The 16,510-nt window shown below is 38.2% G+C and overlaps 1 protein-coding gene and 1 long non-coding RNA gene across 3 annotated transcripts in view; one reads left to right on the top strand and one right to left on the bottom strand.

Annotated features, from left to right (window-relative positions):
* Window positions 1-16,510, top strand: part of kek3 (leucine-rich repeat, immunoglobulin-like domain-containing kekkon 3 protein) — a 238,020-nt gene that overhangs the window by 80,207 nt on the left and 141,303 nt on the right. The window contains exon 2 of the mRNA XM_086830990.1: window positions 863-889. The gene's annotated coding sequence lies outside the window, so the exon portion shown is untranslated. The remainder of the gene's footprint in view (window positions 1-862; window positions 890-16,510) is intronic.
* LOC147644022 (uncharacterized) lies at window positions 14,506-15,815 on the bottom strand. Of its 2 annotated transcripts, none has more exons than XR_015271236.1 (2): window positions 15,162-15,815; window positions 14,506-15,111 (listed from the first exon to the last, which is right to left on the bottom strand). It is a non-coding gene; the product is annotated as an uncharacterized LOC147644022 (long non-coding RNA). The 2 variants fall into 2 exon arrangements; XR_015271237.1 differs by having other exon boundaries at window positions 14,506-15,095.

Below are 16,510 nucleotides of genomic sequence, written 5' to 3'. Positions count from 1 at the left end.
CTCCCCAAATCTGGTGGCACCTGTGTTTTTGAATTCCCCGGGCCCGGAGTTGGACCTGGAGCTACCAGTAAGTGAGTGGACTTGGACTGGTTTATATATTAAGCGAGGCTGGCATATGGAAAAAATAAAAAATATAGGTGTTCCTTGTTGGTGCGTCTCTGTCTGCGTCTGGAGGCTTTAGTGCAAAGCGGCATTTATTCACGGCATTTCGATTTCAATTACGATACAAATTGTCATTAATGTTGGAAAGTTGTTTTCGCAATCGCTGGCCGGCCGGAAGATAGCGCCTAGCCATGATTTTGATGGAGTGGATATGCTTAGAATACTTACGACCAGAAATCGGTGGCTATAAACTGAACCTGTGTCACATTTGATTGACTTTGGAGCAATCGCTTTCGCAGTTCGGGTTCATAAAGCAAAGTTCTCGGATCGAGAGTGGACCATTAAATGCTCATAAACCACAATTATAATTTCCATATCTGTTGCGTTGCGCTTGTGCACCCAAAAACCACACCTTCAGATTTACTTGACTTGCCACACGAAATATGTGTGCTCAGTGTTTGCGAGTGTGTGCCAAGAATTCTTACTCATAAATAAAACATTTTTTAATTTCCCATAATTTTCGACCCCGACGCGAAATTCTCGTGCGGGGAGTGTGTCTGTCCGTTCGAACGATATATGAAACGATATATAGAACGATCGATGATGATGAAACCCCAACTCGAAATTTAAAAAACGACACTGGCGGAAAATCTTGAAGTTAGGTCCTAAGTTAGGTCTATATTTTTATAAAAAAAATTCTGGTACGATAAGACAAGCATTATTTTATTCTCTAACAAGTTCTTATTTATTTAAATTTCAGATACTATTAGACAGCGACTAATTTAAGGTAAGTAAGATTTTACGTTTATGATATGCTTAATATTTCATAGTACTTTGAAATGTTAAAGAATACTACATTATTTAGTTATTGATTCTTCTTATAAATATTTTCATATTCTAAATATAATTTTCTTTATATTTTTAAGTATTTTGTAAGCCTTAATTTTTCACTGTGCAAAGCCAAGCTCGACTAACCTGCGGCGATGTCTTGAGTCGAACCCAAAAGAACTTCCGCGACGAACGACAAACACGGGTCACCGTTATGCCTCAGTGCCATTGGCCGCCTTTCGCCCTCCGATCGGTTAGGAATGATCCTCCCATATGCATATATATATATCTGTAGAACATGCTTTTACTACACCTTAAGTCAACGAATTGAACGGACAGCGCCTTAAAATTTTTATTTGGATTTGGGGGCTGCGCTGTCAACGTTCCAGCATTGCGTACTTGTTAAAATATGTTTTCGATGATCGCACACGTGTGCACTGAACGAAAAATAGAGGTCATATATTTAAGAGTTTAGAAACCAAGTGAAGGAGGTTTAAAGATGACAATTTGTTGTACAAATTCAAGTTTAAAAAAATGGCATAACTAAGCCAAAAATGCATTAATTTTAAATTGGAAAGCTTTCTTAAGTTAGTTTTAATAAGGTTAAAAAATCTGCATACTTAATTAAAAATTAAAAAAAAATAAATTTTTTTACCAATTTAAAAGACCATAAAGACCATTAAAATACCAAAAAAAAATGTTAAAAAAATTGTAAAGTTTTTTTTCTCTCTCTGAGATGTCTAGATCGATTCGGCTGTTCATGCTGATCAATAATAAATATGATTTATGGGGTCGGAAATGACTCCTTTACAGTTTTACAAATTTCTGACTAAACCCATAACCTGAGTCGATTTTTTTCCATATTTTATATGACAATTTTTTCTATAAATCAAAATTTAAAAATATCATAACTAAGCCAAAAAAGCATTAATTTTGATTCGGAATGCTTTCCTATGTTAGTTTTTATTAGCTAAATAAATCTGCATACTCTATTAAATATTTTTAAAAATTACAATTTTTACATTTTTTTGTTGACAGTTTTGACAAAATAACCACTTAAAAAATGTTGAAAAAATGAAAAACATATATTTTCTGTGAAAGATGGCTAGATCGACTTGGCTGTTGATGCTGATCAAGAATATATATGATTTATGGGGTGGGAAATGATTCCTTCACTGTGTTTTTAGGCTTCTTATTAAAATTGGAATATAAAAATTAAAAAAAAATTCTTATTTGGTAGCAATTCCATCTAGTTTATAGAAATTTTTCTCAGTGCCCTCACACATTTGTTTGTTCTTCGATTGTGGCACTGTGTTCTCCTTATATTTTTTTGTGTTCATTTGGAAAGCGTTGCCCAGAAGATGACAGCGGCGACTTGGAGGTGGACTTGGCTCGACGATCGGTGCGTTATTGAAGCGAAACAAGTGTTTAGTCACCCAAACAGAGCTTCGCAGGTAAACTGGGTGCTCCTGCGACTTCCTCCCGTAAGAGCTCCTCCTCCTTGGGTTCGAGGTGGAGCGCACCCCAAAGCTGTCAGTCGATGGCGCGGCGTGCCTTATTTGGTTAGGCTTCATTGAAGGTGCACCTTTGTTACGCTCACTGAGCGATCTCAGTGTGTGTGTATGCCGTCTTTTAAGAGGTATATATAGGTAGGTAGCCTCATTTTCCCCCCAAACCACACTTATGTCCACTTGGCTGGAGATCGAGATCCCCTTCGTCCCGCCTGAATCATCGCAAATGGAATGAAGTTCTATATGTCTTTGGTAGTAGCATGTGCCTGGTCAGAAATGTTTAGAAGGAAGGGTAAAACAAAGTCAAGCAGCTTGCTTTCCGGGAATTGGGGATATAATTAATGTTTTGTAGAACTTCCGGTCCTCGAATTGGGAGACCACCGGACGAGGAATCTTGTATGCAAATGGGTATAATTAACTTGATTTAATTGGCCTAGAAAGTTGATTAAGAAAATCAATATTTGAGAGAGAAAATTAAACCGGATGAAGTTAACATAATTATAGCTACATTTTAATTTAGAAATAGAGCTGCAATTACCTTAATTTATTTAAATTTTAAGCTTCATACTTTATACTAAATTATTAAAAAGAAAACAAAGGTTAGGTAGATCTTTTCAAATAAGAAATAAATGCATTCTTATGCAGATGAATTACCTATCTTAATTTCTTTTCAATATTTCACTATTTACCTTATTCAAAATATAAAAAACTAACATCTAAAAAACTCACAATAAAAAATTTCAACAATACTAATAATTTAAATATCTTCCATATTATAAATACAATTAATTACACACTAAAGATAATGCACGAATCCTTCACACAAAATAAATATATCCGTGTACAATTTGTCATCTGGAAAACACTTAAGTTAATCCAAGTCTATTTTTGTTTCCATAAAATAAGGGATCACCCGCAAGATCAATGATCTTCTATGGTGCTCCAAGATTTACGATCGCTTTTCATAATTTATGTCACATTCTGGAAGCCAAAAACCCAAGTTCCCCAGACCACTTCCATATAATTACCTTAGACCCCAGGCCAGCAGCAGCAGCAGCTTCCCCGAAAAATCGAATTCAATTGCAAAACGATCGGCAGCTGGCCATATCTATTGGATCGATCGGTTTAAGCGCATCTCCGCCGTAAACCTTATGACATTTTTATGTTAATGCAACTTTGACTCACGGGTTGGTCTGGAGCGGCGCCCGTTTTGTTTTTATTACCTTCTAAATGTTGCGTTAAGTCTGCCATTAAACGATCGACGCCTGTGTGCCGTATGTTTACAGATTTGTCGTCATAATTGCTTTTTAATGCCTTATCTATCGGACCGGTCTATATGTCTGCCTGTTCCCCCGATATCTTGGCTGGGCCTGTGGCATCATCATTAGGAAAGCCATTTAATTGTCTCGAATGAATTGTTGTCGCAAGCGGAGCTTTTTGGACTAGCACTTACAAAAAATGTAGAAAAATAAATAGTAGAAAAAATAATATATAGAGAACTTTTTAGATATATTTGTATGATAATTTGAAGTATTTAAGGACATTTATAGTAATTTGTTTCTATATAATACTAAAATACAACATCTTAAACATTTATAGTATTCAAGCAAGCTGAAAAACTCATTGATTTTTGTACAGAAACTTGATTTTAAGTTCTGAAAAATATGTAGGATACATAATATTACTAAATTCTTATAAACTATAACTTTTTCTGTGTGTAAACAATCCTATAGACTTCTTATCACTCCCAATCGCCTCTTGAATTTACGCATTTGATTAGCAGAAGAACCTTTGTTTTTTTGTTTTGTTTCTGGGTGTGTGGGAAATCATTTAAAGAAACCCAAGGGGGTCTTTGGGATCTCTCAGATATATCAGCGTGATGAGTAATGGTCAAATGTGAGGATCACACAGCTGCCAGCCAGAGTCAAACCTTTATGCTAATTCCCCAACCAATCCGATCCTAAGCCTATATAAACTTTAGGATTTCTTTCTTGTCAATGCTCACATTTTCCTTAGCTTTAACATATCGTGACACCTCTTAACCCCCCCCAAGTAGAGTGCTACCATAAATCACCAAGTATAAAATTCAATCCGCTTAAATTGCTTAATTATTGGCCGGGTCTTGGGCGTTAAATTTACCTACATAAAAATACGTCATTCCGGCTGTGGTAATTCACTCATATTAATTTCAATTACACACGCCGCACAATGCAATTATGCGTCCGGCCAAAGGAGCAGGAGGCAAAAAGAAGGAGGGTTTCGTGGACAACTCTGTGACTCTTTTTGGTGGGGAAAGGAGGCGGTGGCGGTGCACTGTCATGTAAACTGAAAATCTGGCAATTTATGTGATCAGCGGCTGCGATTTCAATCAGCAAAAAAGTCGCGCGCGCGGCTATACCAAAAGTTAAAAAATAAAAATAACACAAAAATTACTCAACACCTTCCTTGAGAGAAGTGCACTTGGGAAAATTTATAGGTTTTCTGCAAAATATATTTAAAATCTAAGAATCAAAGAGTTTATAATATATTTCAAGTCAAAAAATCACGTATTAGTTCTCATTATCTTGAATTTAAGATGAGTATTAGTGTCACGTTCTGGAATATTATTCTTTAAAAGACAGACTTTCTTCATTATAAATAATGCATTATTTCATTAAACAAAAATTTCTACAAGATGTAGTTCTTAAATTAATTTTAGTAGAATTATTTAAGACTTATTAAGATTGTTTTCCAAGTGTTTAAGCTGAGCTGAACGGATCTGTGGCTGCAGGGCGAGTTTCTGTTCGTCGTCTAAGCGCGTTTCAAATTTCTTGTCCCGCCATTCGGCAGCAGGAAAAATATACAAAATATATACATATATTTATAAGCAACTGCAACGGAAAACGGCAAAACGGCAGAAACTTTAATTAAAGAACACCATAAAAGTGTCGCCCGTGCGATCGTAATTATGAATTTAATCTCAATTAAAGCGTTTATCTTGATTTTGCATGTGGCCAAGCCGGATCCCGAGACCCGCTCAGAGTCTTGGTCTTAGGATTGGGATTTGGGATTTGAGATTGCTATTGGTATTGAGACTGTGGACTCTGGGTCTCCATCTCCCGGTCTCTGGGCAATTTGTTTGCCCAACGGTTGGCCAGTGAATTTATTTGCATTATCCTCCCGGCACGTTCCAATGGTTGAAAATGGTGTTTTCCCATTATCGGAATAGCTGGCGCCCCGGTTTTTATTTGCTTGGACATGTGCAAACACCTTTTGTTGCACTTGGTAGATAAGCATTTATTTTTTCTAGTTTCATTTGTGCATTTATCAATTGGTCAACGTTTTTTATCTGTATTTCCCAGAGTGTTGAGCATTTCAATTTGTCTGTGAATCGATTAACTTGTTAGTGATACGTGATCTTGGGTTTATGGTAATGATGGGATGATAAGTGGTATTAAATTAATGCTGATAATTTTATAATATGTTTAAGAGGTGTTAGGGGTGCTGTTTAATTAAATATTTTATAATACATACTTTCAAAAAAGGATTAATTATATTTTATGTCAGTTTCTTAGGTTCTAGTTTATTTATTAGAAGAAAAATCCTTTAAAAGCAACCTCAAATATTTTTAAAACCATATTTTAAAATAGTATACAGATAAAATAAAACCATTTCCATTAAATTTTCCCCCTTTTTCCTCCATATCATACCAAAACATTTCCCATTAGGTTTCTCTTTTCACATGACAGCAGTTCCGCTTCGGCTTGCATTTGAATTTGATTAGTTATATGCCAACTTAGGTATAAAATATGATCCCTGGCCAAGAGTTAACGGGCTCCAATTGGCTTTGACTTGGCCCGAGATCATTTATCAAAAGAATGTCCCGACGCACATGGGACACCTACTCGGTACCCCAGAGGAGGAGAGAGAGATAGATCGAGACCGGAGGAGAGCTCCTCAAACAAACGATTATTGGCTTGTAATTTCCGACTATTAGTAACATTTTGCGATGACAACAAGCACGGCACGGCATCAGAGACCAGAGACCAGGGACCACAGACCAGGGGCGTGGGCAGAGAAACCAATATTTTGTAAAGGTTCCTTGGCAGAACCTCTCTCTCTCTCTGATAAATATTATACCCCGTCCTTGGTGAGAAACTAAACTGTGATGATCTGTTTTTTAGCTATTTATTAATGAAATAGAACAATTTTATTGTTTCTTAAAGGGAAAAGTTTTTATTCGAAAAAATAAGATCACTTATATATAATTTTATACCCTGACAGGGTATTATACTTTCAGTCAGAAGCTTAAAACGCAGTGAAGGAATCATTTCCTACCCTATAAATCATATATATTATTGATCAGCATCAAAAGCCGAATCTTTCTAGGCACCTAGAAGAGAAACAAAAATTTTAAAACTTTTTTGTTTATTTTTTAGCAGGTTTTTACATAGTTGAAATTATAAAAAATTGACAAAAATTTTAATATTTAAAAAATCTAATTAAGGTATGCAGATTTATTAACCTATGAAAAACTAGCAAAGAACAACTTTCCGAATCGAAATTAATGCTATTTCAGCTTAGTTATGAGTTTTTTAAGGTTTTAGTTATAGAAAAATCGTCATATAAATATATAAATAAATATCGAACCAAATAATGGTATTATAATTTTAATCAGAAGCTTGAAACGCAGGGAAGGAATCATTTCCGACCCTATAAATCATATATATTCTTGATCATCATCAACAGCCGAGTCGATCTGGCTATCTCAGAGAGAAAAAAAAATGTTTTTAATTTTTTCAACTATTTTTAAGTGATTACTTTGTTAAAATTGTCAGCAAAAAATTAAAAAATTTTTAATTTTAATAAATTTTAAATTAAGTATGCAGATTTATTAAGCTAAAAAAACTAACACAGGAAAGCTTTCCGTATCGAAATTAATGCTTTTTTGGCTGAGTTGTGAGTTTTTTAAGATTTAAGTTATTGGAAAAATTGTCAAATAAAATTATAAATAGATATCGATTCAAAGAATGTGAACATTTTAATCTTAGTTATTGACTTGATCCTTTTTTGAGTTCAAATTGCAAGGGTATAGAAACTTTGGCTCCTTGAAGTTAGTTTTCTGTCTTGTTTAGAATTGTTTAGCTTAGATAAAAGAAATCGAATATTTATACTTTACTTGAGATTTTGTATTTTAAATTCTGTTATCATGAAAACTATTTATAATTTAGGAATTTATTAAATATTCTTATAATTAAATTTAGCAAATCTTAGCTATTTTTGAAAGCCATGTTCCTCAACACTGCTGTAGGAGGACCTGCCATTGGCAGAACTCCCCAGCAAGCTGTGCAAATTTGACGTCTAAAATCAATTTGAAAACGATTTCGGTTAAGACGTGGGCGTCGCCCGCGAAAAGGAAACGCCAATGTGACACGCTCGGCGGAGGAGGAGGAGCACTTGGCTGACTGACTGCAGTCCAGGGTCTCAAGTTACCACCATCAGTCGGTTTTTTTGTTTTTTGGCCGGGCCAAAACCAAAAGCCATAGCGAGAGTCTAAGCCAGAAAGCCATAGCCAAAGTCGAGGCATTAACCAGCTATCGACGACGCTGACGGATGGATGGCCAAGAGTCCGAAGAGTTGGCGGCCAGGCGGAAGATAAGCGCCGCCAAAGACAAATGCGTCTTGTGGGTTCAGAAAATCGCCGAGATTATTACGATTTTTCATAATAAATTGTGGCAAATCAGGCGCTCTGGCATTATAAGGCATCATTAACAACGACAACGACAACAAAGTCGCAGCAGGCGAGGCACTTTTTCTTCACCTCCCCGCATTAGCCAACCCTTTAAAGGCGCAAGCTAACACTGTGTAGGCCAAAAGCGTTAACAAGTCGGGCCTATGACGTTGCAGGCAACTCTCAGATGCTGCAGAGAGATGCTGCACAAGATCACAGGAAAAAATTTTGATTAATTTATGTAAAATTTCAAAGATTTTAGAGAGGTTTTAAAACCATTTAGGGTTTGAAAAGTCTTGATTTTAATTTCATAAAAAGCATAATAGCTTGAACTTAATCCTGACAATTTCCTTTCTTACTTTTAAATAATTTCTGAGGAAATTATCTGAGTTTTTTATACTCTGGTTCTATAAATTTTCATTATAGTTTTTCAAATATTTTTAAAACTTTGAAAATTATACTTTCAAGTGTCTTTTTGAACCAAACAAGTGGGAAGTTCTTTCCCTGCCATCCTCAACCAACTCCAGTTCACTCCACTCTATGTCCAGTCCAGTCCAATGCGTTGTGGTGGCCAGAATGGAGTCTGGAGAGTGGTGGTGCAGTGGTGGTGGCGGTGGTGCAGTGGTGGTGCTTCGGTCCGGGCAAAGATCAAGCCAGCACCACCACCAAAGTTGGCACAGTGCGTGGCGCTCGGCGGTCTCCTCAGAGTCTCTTTGAAGTTCGATGCCAGCGAGCGGTTCAAGTCGTTTATGAGCAAAATGTGTACGCGTTGATGACGCTGATCTGTGTGCAGTAACAACAGCAACAATAACAACAACAACAACTACCATTTTAACAGCAACTTTAGCAACAAACAACAACAACAAAAATAGCAACAATAACAAGAGCGTCGCATGTGCGCAACATCATCCACATCTATTGGAGCAGAAGGAGTTAAAACCCACCTAGGAACTGCACTGTAGCGCAGCGAACTCCACTGAACCCAACCCAAGATAGGGTACACATAAGAAAATAAATATATATAATAAATAATATGATATATCATAATAATATATGTAGAATTTAGGATATTTGTATACACATTATATATGATAGAACGTATTTAAACAAGAAGTAAATGTCATGAATATGCAGACAGAACTTCTTTGAAACAGCATAGAGCCCTTAGGAAATAGTATTCAAAATATTAATTTATAATACCATATTTCCAACTCTAAGATCATTTTCTATTTAGAAAAGGTATATTGTAAAAATATGGCATATTTCTTCAAGACCCAACTATATTAATGCAAATAATTAATTCCATATTCAGAAATGAGTTAAGAAACTACAAACTTCTAGAGTCACTTTCCCCATTCTATACCTTCTTATTCTGCCTCCCTAGAATTTGTTCTCAACCTTTTTCCCCACTTTCAATTAATGTTCCATCTGCTTTTTAACTGAATTTTAAATATTTTTCTCCGAGTATATTGGCCAGAAGAAAAAGCCAAAACGAGCCGCGACCATGTGCCGCATTTACTTGTCAATTTGTTTTTTGGTCAACGTTTAAATAATGAACTCATATTTGCAACTCCGGGCCGCGGCCACTCTGTGGCTGTGTTTGTTGCACATGCGGCGCATGTCATGTTGCATTATGGTCGACCAGGTTGCCACATGGTCGCTGTTCGCTGGACATCCCAAATGACGATGAGGGGGGAGAGACTCGCACTTGCTGTAACTTAATTCCAGGAAGGCTTTTGACCGACCGCCAAGCGACTAGGAAATGCCAATTCCCCATAGTTTCAGAGGGTGGCCAAGGAAAGTTCGAACGTAATGCGGTAAGGTAAACTGGGTGTGGCTCCAAGAGGATTTGAGGGGGAAAAGTAAAAGAAAATGCCTAGGGGGAGGTTTGTAAGGTGCATAGTTAGCCATAAAAAATGTTAGTTGAATGAACTTTGGTTAAAGAGGAAACTAACTCTCTTTTGGAGACTATAAACAATTTTGTAACTTCCTTTTTTTGTTAATTGAAAGTTGACTAAATTTAATAACAATCTTGTTAACGAAACTCCCCATGTCCTTGGCTTCATTCACCATTTTATTAAAACCCATTCATAGCAATTAATTCCCCAGCCAGATCAGCGTCATTGATATCAAAAACTTTGGCATTGAACTACGAGTCCCCATGGAGTGGAGTCCATAGGGACAACACCCATTGGTGGAGGAGGCCCGGCGGGCAAATGGAACGATACTATCGGGCGTCACTAGCGACGCCATCTCTGACAGATTTGACAACAACAACAAAAAATAATACAAAATAACAAAAAAACTAAAACATTCTCATAATTTTTATGTAAAAAACCACACTGAAATAAAGAAATCAGTTGGGCCTCTCAAGCTCGGGGGCGTTGGTGCATTGGAACATTTTCAATTTCAATTTGTTAATGCGCGAGGAGGCTTGGACTTGGACTTGGATCTGGAGCTGGATCTGGGTCTTGCTCTGGGTACTGGGTACTGAGCACTGGGTTCTGGGCTGGGCTTGGCCACTTGTTTGCATCAATTTGAATTTTAATTGAAAATGCGACGGGGTCTTGAAAATGCTAAGAACACAGCACGCGAATCCAAGTAAGATTTCTTATATATTTTTTTTGAACAGAAGACTGGCGCCAGTTGTCGGCCGACTCATGTGGGAGGCTATATAACTTCGATTCGAGCTGATTTACGGCAGTTGGTTCCGTTTAGCTTTGGGTTTTTTACCAACCAGCCTGCAGGTTAATGCAAATTGCCAGAGCTAAGCAAACGAGTGCTAATTAATTATGCTTTTTTCATATGTAAATATGCTGGATGTGAAGTGCTCTTGATTTCTGATTAAGCATTGTTAAAGCTTAGTCAAAGGGGGGATTAATAAAAGGCCAAGAAAACAATATAAGCAGAATTTCTAAGCAGAAAAACTTTAGTTTTATTACAAGTACTTCCTTTCCCTTTACCAATTTCTAAAATTAAAACTAGTTTACTAATTTCCCTTTTCATATGTAAATTTAATATATAAACACCTCTTATTTTTTTATAAATTTTCTATGATCCTTTGTGATCTTTTGTGATTAATCGGGGTCTCAGGCAAAGTCTAACCGCTTATCAAAACACGATCAGAATGTTCTGAAATATGCGGCCGCAGGAGGAGCAAAACAAGGAATAATGTGCCGGACACACCCAATAAATTCCAAAGAATGCTCAATCCTTTTACCATTTACCCAAAAAAACGAACTCTGAACTCGATGCTAGGGGTTGCAACCGGCATTGGGCACAGGATAATGAACCCCCGATTATGGCCAGAAAGTGAAGCGAATGAATTCATTAGGGAAAACTCATGCTGCTGCTGCTGCTGCTTCTGCGGGCTGACCCTTTGGTCAAAAAGGGGCCGTTGGCCAACTGTTGTGGCTCGGGGAAAATTGATGAAAAGTGAGCGAGCCGAGGCCGGGACAGCACACGAATGGCACACGAAGGACATGAGCGTGTCGTGTTAATTGCCACTAACTATATGGAGTAGGAGTAGGAGTAGGAGAAGGATGAGGATGAGGATGAGGGGTTCGGGCCCTAACAACTTTGCGTTTGTTTGCGGGGCGGACAGCAGGCCATATGGTGCCGACGATACTGAAGATGTATCTATTTTGGGCAGTGCTGGAATTAATTACGAGCTGACCAAAATGTGATCAGCGGACTACCAATGATCAGTGGTGGCTACTGTGGATTAGAGAAAATTGCTATGCAGCAGAAAAGAGTATAAAAAATAGCTAAAATATATTAGTTTATATAAGAAATATAATTTCTTATAATATAAAATAATATGTTATAAAGAGTATTGAAGGTTTTTCCTATTCATTTTGAACTAAGCAAGCCATAAATTACAGGTCAATGTAGGTTCTCTTGTTTGTTTCCTCAGATATACTTAAAAACAAGCTATTAAATATAAAGTATACCTATGCAAATAATACATAAAAATTATTCTCCTAAATTCTCTACTTAAATTTATAATTTATAGTTTTAAATATTTTATTAACGTACCAATATTCAGCTAGAAACCACCTTAACTACCAACACTTCTACCTCTATCACAAGTCGCGGCAGACGGGAACCTCAATGGAAGTCCTGCCACCTGATGTCTGATTTGATGGTCCAAAGAAGGAGCCGCTCATTGGACCCTCGGGAACTAAATTTACGGTTTCACTTTCAGCGTTCAAATCAGAACAGGTAAAACGCTGAAAACCGATAAGCAGAAGGTTCCCAACTCCCGACAGTTGTGCGTCTCGCCTTAAGATAAAGTTAATTACTTTGCTTTTACAATCTGTTAGTTTATGGAGTGTTGCCAACACTTTTGTATCATCAGATGACCGTTAAATAGCAGTTCTTTAGATTTCAGCGGAAACGGAAGAAAGTCTTTCGCCTCATGCATATTTCAATAGAGTGCTTCTGGGTGCGTCATCGTAGCTTCAAGATTGATTTACATAGTCTGAAGTCTTCCCTGTGAAGATCACATGTGAGCTACAGTTGGACACGTGATTTGGGAGTCAGAAAAACATAGATTTTGAGCTACGAGGGTTGAGTGGCTTGTAAGTTTACTATTTACCTTTTATATATACTTTAGCTCTTTAAATGTTATATAAAGTTTATTTTGCAATACTTTCTTAAGACCTCTTGAACAAACCTTGTAATTTGTCGCCTCATTGAAGCCATTGAACTCTTCTCTCTTCTCCGTGAATTATTCAAATTTCGTAGGGTCATCTCGTCACTCGGTTAAATTCTGCATCTAATACAAAGTGACCCAGAAAAAGTAGGCCCGAATTGAAGAAAGTCGCATACATAAATCATCAATAGGCTCTGGCGGTGAAGCCTCTCTTCGAAGGGAGCATTGCTGAGTGTTTTATTTTTGGACACCGGGTCCCCATCTCTCTTGTAAATTTCCAAAAAAGGAAGGGGGGAGGAAATCGGAGGTGCCGAAAAAGTCGATATATATATATGGAATATTTGTAAATGCTACCGCATCGATTTGCGTGCGATGTGTGTCAAGTAGATGCAATCAATCGCTGGGCGAAGTGAGCGTTGAATCGAACTGGAATCGATTAAAGAATCGGATATGAGGCACTACTTTCCACACCCTTTGACTGAGCTTTATGCCAGATTTATATGCGAGGGAAATTCAAATTGCAGATGAGCAGATGATATCAAGCAGGAAGTGAAGTTAATTTCTGTACAGTCGAAGCACCAACTAATTAGACCAAAAATCATAACCACATAATGTCATTGGCAATCGTGTGGAGCATCCTCTACCGATTCCAATCCCGTTCCCGATGAAACACAGGGCGACATGTCAACTATAACCACCCATCGATCGGGCTTGTCGACAAACTCAGAATAGTACAACCATCTAACGACAAGTAACAACATTTATCAACGCTCGCCGATCTACAGCTCTGGACGGGCACGAAGCCCACGAGGGGGTTAAGCGTTGGTACTTGTACTAAGATTGTGGATGGACTCTGGGTTATGGCAGTTACTTGGAAGGGAGAGAAAACGGGAATGGCATTGGCAGCGATCTGCCTGCCTGCCTGCCTCATCATCAAGTTGATGGCCACAGGAGTCCCGCCAGTCCTCAGTCTCTTTGACTGCACTTAGCGACTACTAACGCCAGGTTTAGCCGGTCATGTAACTCAAGAATGCACAGCGAGAAAAGGGGGTTTGATATTGAGAAAAGTTCTGAATGTATTCAAGTCTTGACAAGATACCCTTGCAGGGTATTATAATTTCAGTCAGAAGTTTGCAACGCAGTGAAGGAGGCACCATCCGACCATATAAAGTATATATATTCTCGATCAGCCGAGTCGATCTAGCCATGTCCTTCTGTCCGTCTGTCCGTCTTTCCGTTTCTACGCAAACTAGTCTCTCAGTTTTGAAGCTATCTGAATGAAACTTTGTAGTTAGCCTTCCATATATTCTGACCCATATATATGTCGGAACGGGACGGATCGGACGACTATATCATATAGCTGCCATTTTTTCAAAAAAAAAAATTATAACATTTACAGTTTTCAACAGAATTTAATCAAATTTGCGATATATCCATTTTATTATACTCTTTAATTTTGTGTAAAATTTTATAAAAATCGGACTACTATATCATATAGCTCCCATAGGAACGATCGAGAAATTAATACAATTAAAAATTATAACATTTTCAGTTTTCGACAGAATTTAATCAAATTTGAGATATAGCCTTTTTGTAATACTTTACAATTTTGTGTAAAATTGTATAAAAATCGGACTACTATATCATATAGGTGCCATACAAACGATCGTTTGATGTAGAGGAAAAATGCAAATCAGTGAATGTAAAACTGCAAATATAATATGTATAGGTGAATGAAATGAAAGCAGGTATTACTTCATTGTTTTTTAACACAAATATATAAAATTTATATTGTATGGATTCCTAGTCATCGAAGTTCTATCAGCAAGGGTATATAAACTTCGGCGTGCCGAAGTTAGCTTCCTTTCTTGTTAGCTAATATTTCTGAGAGTTTCTGCTATTTTTTCTTGGTGTCTGAACTCAGAACCTATGCGGTTTTTCCCGACTGACTTTACAGTTAAGGTCGCTGATCGCTGACAGGTTGCCATCCGCAAATCCTCAGGCAGATCCGCGGTGTCGAATGCTGGGCACGATCATTTGCATGTGGTTTGGCATAAAGCATGAGACTTTGGAGCATGGAAGCTTCAAGCTTGGAACTCTGCTGGATGGGATCCCCGGCGATGGACAGTTGTCGTGGCTGGGCTGTCAGCCGGCGGGGCAATTTCTCTCCGGGATTTGATTTATGCCATGCGATCGCACATCGCTCACTTGTCGAGATGAAGTGGAGTCTCTGCCTCTTTGGCTTCGATTCGGATTCAGATTCAGATTTTCTGCGCGATCATATCTGCTGCTCCACATCAGCGCTGCGATTAAGCAATATGTTTTTCTTTCGGGATCGAGATCGGAGACTTACCCACACTTACACCCGCTTATCTGGCATCTCCAGCTCTTTGGCTTACGAAATCCGATTCGATACCCAAATCCCAAATCCCAATCCCAATCCCAATCGAAATCGAAAATCACCAAGCCAACTCTGAGACTGGATGTGTGTGTGCGAGTACCAAGATTAATGTTGATGCTTTTTCAATTACAACTCCTGGCAGCATACAAATTTGGAGTAAAACGTAATCGCTCGTAATCTCAGACGTCCTAAACGACGACTTGGTCCACGATTCCCCTGCACCATGCTCTTTGAGACTCTGAGACTCCTCTACTCCTCTCCTGGAGGCTGTTCCACTGAGTGACTGCCTAAGTGGCTGCTGGCTGCTGAATGTTTGGATGCTGGATGCCAGAGAGTTCGGATTGGATTTCCTAATGTTTGTTTTGCATGAGCTTTTTGTCTTGCCTGCGCGGGAAATTTTCTTTCATTTTTTTGTAATACCCTTTCAAGGGGGTTAAAGTTAATATATCTAATCAACAAAGTCTAAATTCTGATTAAAATGTGATCGGAGTAGAGTCTATATAAGATCAGTTCATTTTTAAACAAAACTATTATCAAATATTGAACGGAATTATAGATAAGAAGAAACCATATTTAATTCATTTAATGTAACAAAATCAATTTCCATATATTTATTTATTTCTGTTTTAGAGTATAACAAACTTCGGTTTATATTACTTACCTCTCTTTGCTGGTTTTTGTTTGCCACATGTGACATGCGCCGCTTGCTGATTGCCTGGCCTGCTCCTCCTCCTGGTGCTCCTCCTGTGGTACCTCTCCCTCCTGATCCCCGCCAGATTTGTTGGCAATTACAAATGCCGCAGCTTTTATCTCCGTCCTGCCATCGATTTGTATGGCATGGCATCGCATCCCATTCGAGTGGCTCTCGGATATGTGGCTTCCATCGATCGCATCTCGTTTGCCTTTGTCAATTGCAATTTGTTATCGCGTTTGCCGGACTAATGGGGAGTAGGTCCCGATCTCAGGTGCTGGCTTTGGGATCGATTCCAGTCCGGTGGATTTTGCTTTAAATGTGGATTTCGATGTCGATTTACATGCGGCTGACTTCTGTGGTCTCCGATGTGATGTGATTTCTTGGCTGGCTGCCTAAGAAGTGATTAGCCGCAGGACAATGGTGCAAAAAAAAATAAAGGAACAAAGGGCGGAAGACATCACAGGAGTAACTGGCGGAACGTCACTGGGTCACTGGGTGAGGGAATCTCGGCCAGACAATCGGGCGACAGGTACAGCGATCCAACGATCCTGGCCATTGTCTTGCCAATGCAAGGTGTTTCCTCACAGCTGATTCTTTGTTTGCCTCA

The sequence above is a fragment of the Drosophila serrata genome, unplaced genomic scaffold (assembly GCF_035046125.1).
Source record: "Drosophila serrata isolate PLE 108 unplaced genomic scaffold, ASM3504612v1 contig_240, whole genome shotgun sequence".
In the NCBI taxonomy this organism is placed as follows: domain Eukaryota; kingdom Metazoa; phylum Arthropoda; class Insecta; order Diptera; family Drosophilidae; genus Drosophila; species Drosophila serrata.
Note: the sequence above shows the minus strand (reverse complement) of the source record. Positions and strands in the feature narration are given on the sequence as shown.